The sequence below is a fragment of the Herpailurus yagouaroundi genome, unplaced genomic scaffold (genome assembly GCF_014898765.1).
Source record: "Herpailurus yagouaroundi ecotype Mexico unplaced genomic scaffold, PumYag 205, whole genome shotgun sequence".
Lineage (NCBI taxonomy): Eukaryota > Metazoa > Chordata > Mammalia > Carnivora > Felidae > Herpailurus > Herpailurus yagouaroundi.
The window spans coordinates 10,080,294-10,085,467 of NW_024412436.1; the positions used below are offsets into that span (position 1 = coordinate 10,080,294).

At 51.3% G+C, this 5,174-nt stretch overlaps 1 long non-coding RNA gene across 1 annotated transcript; it reads right to left on the reverse strand.

Annotated features, from left to right (window-relative positions):
- Nucleotides 1-1,624: 1,624 nt before the first annotated feature.
- LOC121014987 (uncharacterized) lies at nucleotides 1,625-3,064 on the reverse strand. Its single transcript, XR_005783551.1, has 3 exons — nucleotides 2,958-3,064; nucleotides 2,630-2,707; nucleotides 1,625-1,680 (listed from the first exon to the last, which is right to left on the reverse strand). It is a non-coding gene; the product is annotated as an uncharacterized LOC121014987 (long non-coding RNA).
- Between the last annotated feature and the right edge of the window lie 2,110 nt (nucleotides 3,065-5,174).

The following is a 5,174-nucleotide window of genomic DNA, read 5'->3' on the forward strand; positions in this document are numbered from 1 at the left end:
TGGAGACGGCCCCGTGTGGAGCACTGAGTGGTGAACATTCTCGGGGCACCCTCACTTCTGCCATGTTTCCGTGACATTCACCATTGTGCTAACTCATCATACCTCCTTCCTTCCAAACAGAAGCCTCATTAGTGTAGGTCCCTCACCAGAGGGAAAGGAGGCGCTGGACGGCTCCACACGGGCCCTTCCACTTGGGTTACATAACTGGAGGAGGGCCGTGCAGATGGGCCTTGGGGATCATGCCGTTTCCCACTGGTGTGAGCATGAGTTTTCCACCCTGAACCCTCACCAGCAGACACAGCAAGGGAGGCTTCCTCTCTAGAGCAACTAGCCCATGTGGCAAAAGGACCTTAAAAGGTGCTGCCAACAGTCTCGAGATAATTGGGACCTGGCAGCAAGTAAGTCCTGTGGAATCAAGACCACTTTTCGTTATCCCAGAGCCCCAGAGCGAGGACCGCCTTCCAGAAGCTCAGAATCCAAGCCCGCCGATCCCGCCTGCGGAGAGCCCGTCATCCTGGACTACGTGCCCCTCGCTCCTCTCCCGTAAGACCCATTCGGGGCAGGGACCCCGGCTGGCGACACGGAGCCTCGCAGACCGTGGGCACATAACACCCAGATGAGACCGGCCGCTGATGGCTTGGCATTCGGGTCAGTGGCTGCCGGGCACAGCTCTCCCCCCCCCCCCCCGCCTGATTTCTATCTGGAAGCATCCCAGCCCAAACATGGGACAAAAGTTCCCTCTGACAAGCCCATTCCGGGTTCCAAAGTATGTTTTTATGTTTGTTGGCAAATAGAACTGTCACCAGCAACAATAACAACACTGTTTCCCTTCGACTGAAGCTACTTCATTTCTTCCCATTTGTTCCAGGGCTGGCGCTGGACAGATGAATAATGTAGGCTCGGCGGCTGGCCCAAGTCCTGACCTCGTGCCTCGAAAAGCAAACACAGTGGTGAAAATGGAGAGACTTGTTTGTTTGAACTCTCCCTGCCTGACTTAAAAGAGAAAAAGAAAAGCAAGAAAAGGAAAAACAAACCTCCCACCACCTCATTTCATCAACGTGGACACTGAAGTTTTCTTGTTTTGTTTTGTTTTTCTTTTTTTGTTTGCGTTTCTCACGTTGTGAAGCGAGGAACGACAGCCCCCTACTGGCGCGAGGAATGGAGCCCTCGGTGGTCGGGGCGACCCTGCCATCTCGTGGCCGCGCGTGGGACGTGCACCCGCGGGGAAACCAACCTCTGAGCATCGTGGAACACAGGTTGTTAGGAGGATTCTCCGAAGTGTGCAGGGAGGGGTTTCAGTGAAGACACCTCAGGGGAATGGAATGGAGTCTTTGGAGGGAAACAGAGGCGGATTTGGAGTCAGGATGTCGGTTCTCTATCTCAATGCCGGGCAACTCCTGGTGACGTCACGCTTGAGCAGATGATCTTGTTCTTTAATTTTTTGTTTTAATGTTTATTTATTTTTGACAGAGAGAGACAGAGCATGAGAAGGGGAGGGGCAGAGAGAGAGAAGGAGACACAGAATCGGAACCAGGCTCCAGGCTCTGAGCCATCAGCCCAGAGCCTGACGCGGGGCTCGAACTCACGGACTGCGAGATCGTGACCTGGCTGAAGTCGGACGCTTAACCGACTGCGCCACCCAGGCGCCCCGATCTTGTTCTTATGGACCTGTTTCTTCATCTGTAAAATGGACGTCATAATACACGTTTGATTCTTAGAGTTTTATGAAGCTTAAGTAAGATGATGCGTGTAGAGTGACTCGTAAACTTTATACACGAATACACATAAATATATTAAAAATCCCTGAAGACATGGATTCTGGCATCACACTTGGTAAAACTTTTTCAGAGACTCCGGAGCTGTTTGCCTGCCTAACCCTATAAGGATAAAGTCCTAGCTTTAGGATGAGAAGAGTAAAGGGCTTCACTCTGCCTCATGCCTTCCTAAATGCACACACGGTCAAATTCTCTGAAGTAAATCCAGGTTGTCTGGCCTTTCTTCGTAGGGCCGGTGAGTGGACGATGAGGAATGTAGATGAGGCTTTGGAGGTTAAGCTTTGCTTACAAAGTGCCCATTAGCGTTGAGGCTTGGGTACTTGGCCACCTCGTCTCCTCTTAAAAGCCCGAGCCAGACACAACAGCTACACAAGCACTCTTACGATGTCTAAGCCGCATCGTGCAGACACAAGATGACTCATCAAACACAAGAGCGCTTTGGCCACTGCTTCTGTGCAGTCGTTTGGAGGAAACCAAGAACTTCTGGGGTCTAGCTCCGGACTTGGTGAACAAAGCCACGTGTGTGGTCCTCACCTGGCACTAAGTTGCATTCCTGCCTGGGTTAGCAGGCCAGCCAGTGCTTGGTCGACTGATCACATCTCCAAGGCAAAACCCGTTTGAGCCTGGAGGTCTCCGACTCAGGGCTGGCCCTTTCAGGGCCCTCCAGTTACGGCTTATCCCTCGTCTCACTGACAGGAGGCAGGCTTAGGGTACATTTGGCGGCAGGATGGATAGTTTTGCAAGGAGAAAATAGCACACCAGCCAAGGGACAGCAAATCCTTGGGCAAGCGGTGAAGAACTACGACTCAGATTTCCAGGCCGTCCAGGCTAGGCTCTGTTACCTCCTTGCTCACCTGTTTCCAAGTTGGGTTCACCCAGGCCAGGAAGCCACCTTTAGAATCGTGAGTGTCGCCGGTGAGCCTGTGTTGTAGCTGGAGAAGGACACGGAAGAGGGAAACGGGCTGTGTCTCTGGGAAGGTCCTGTGTCAGATCTGGGGCTGGTGGGGGAGGGGTGGAAGGCAAGGTCGTGCCCTGCCCTGCAGAAAGAGTGTGTCCCTCCAGCCCCTCAGAGACGTCACACCAGAACTCCAAAACCAGAGAAGGCACCTATTCCCACCCCAACTAACTCTTATTGGGCTGCCCCAGAATCTTCCAGAGAGAACAAGCCCCGCCTCAGGCCACCTCTGAGAATAGGTGGTTCTTCCTCCTCTGGTCACCGGGAGACGGACAGCAGCCACACTCTTCCCCACAGGAGGATGCAAGAGGGGGAGGCTCTTCTTCAGAACTTTCCTATCCCTTTGGGGCGCCTGCGTGGCGCAGTCTGTTGAGCGGCCGACTTCGGCCAGGTCGCGATCTCGCGGTCCGGGAGTTCGAGCCCCGCGTCGGGCTCTGGGCTGATGGCTCGGAGCCTGGAGCCTGCTTCCGATTCTGTGTCTCCCTCTCTCTCTGCCCCTCCCCCGTTCATGCTCTGTCTCTCCCTGTCCCAAAAATAAATAAACGTTGAAAAAAAAAATTAAAAAAAAAAAAAAAAAAGAACTTTTCTATCCCTGATCAATTATTTACATTAGCCAAATGAGAGTAGGAATTCAAGGTGTGGTGGCCGGACTTTCAGAGCTGAAGTGCAGTGTGACCCGACAAGGCAGAGGTGATTGTAGGCACAATAGGACAAAAGTATTCACTTCCTGTGATGTGTCATAAAGGGAAACTTAGAGCATCAGGGTTCAAGAGGGAGCCCCGTGGCCAAGGGTTTAAATATAAACCAATGAATTAATTTATTTGGATGAACACACTTACTTTTAGGATAACTATTTGGATTTATTTAGGATACACTGCTTAATAGAACCCAGTAGTGAAAATACCTATCTTATGCATCAGACTTCACACAAGTTTAAGAAGCAGTAGAGAAAATATATTAAAACTTGGCCGCGTGGGGGCGCCTGGGTGGTTCAGTCGGTTAAGCGTCTGACTTCGGCTCAGGTCATGATCTCAAGGTTCAGGAGTTGGAGCCCTGCGTCAGGCTGACAGCTCAGAGCCTGGAGCCTGCTTCCGATCCTGTGTCTCCCTCTCTCTCTCTGCCCCTCCTCTGCTTGTGTCCTCTCTCTCTCTCTCTCTCTCTCTCTCTCAAAAATAAATAAACATTAAAACACCTTTTTTTAACTTGGCCATGTGTTATGTGTTATACAAGACATACGAAGATTTTGCCTGGCCTTTGGCCCTGGTTGCTGGGAGGGGGCCCCCACACCCTTGGAATTTCTGCAGTTGTAAGACTGTCTTGTTATTCATGGCAGGCCCTTCAGACCACACCTGAGTTGATGCTAACACGGGGACTCTTGGTGGGTTCCTAAACAGTTTCAGGATAGGCGCCGGCCATGCTGGAAAGAGCAGCCATGTGATTATAAAGCCGGGGATTTGAGTCACGTGATGTCAGCCCAGCCTCTGGGGAGGGGAGATTGTGTTCAATCACCTCGGCCAAAGATTCAGTTAATCTTGCCTGTATTGCTAAAGCCCAGTAAAAACTGTGGACACGAAAACTTGAGTGAGCTTCCCTGGTGGGTAATCATATACCGACCACCATAACACATCCTGAAGATACCAGAGCTTCCCATTCGGGACCCTCCCAGGTTCCTGCCCTGGCATCCATTTCTTCATCTGGCTGGTCCTGATATGTATCCTTTACAATGAAACTAAATCATGCATGTAGCATTTCCCTGAGTTCTGGGAGTCACTCCAGCGAATGATGGAACCTGAGTAAGTAGTGGGAACCAACGTTTTAGCCAGTTGGTGAGAAGTGCAGGAAATCTCCAAGCCCACGGCTGGTATCTAGAGCGAGGGAAGTCTGGTGGACCAGGGTGCCTTCATTTGAAATTTGATCCAACTCTGGATAGTTGGTGGCAGACCTGCACCGTGCTATGAAACGAATCATATAGAAGCCCCGGGGAAATTCACAAATGGTGCACTCGTCTGGGCATTATGTTTGTTCACGAATTTGCTTCCCACACATACGAGAGGCGATCAGTCACATGTGTTGGTTGAATGAATGAGTTAATTATGGCACAGGGAGCTCTCTGCCCACTGTCTCAGCCTGGGGTGTGGATCCTGCCTCACCTGACCCGCTCAAATCAGCCACAACCCCACCTACACCCTGCTAAGTGTCCTTTGCATGCTGGAGCTTATGAGTGCCCAGGGGAGAGTCTGTCTGTCTATCTCCCTTCACCTTGATAGCCAAATCCCACCTACACGAACCATCGGTTTGCTTGTTTTCACCCACGATATGGGCCAGGAGAAGAACCGAGTGGGACTTCACACCAGGATGCAAAACAAATACCAGTACAAAGCTAGACTCCTAGGAAGAGGAATCTGACAGACAGAAGAGACTTCATCCAAACTGGAAGGTTGTTG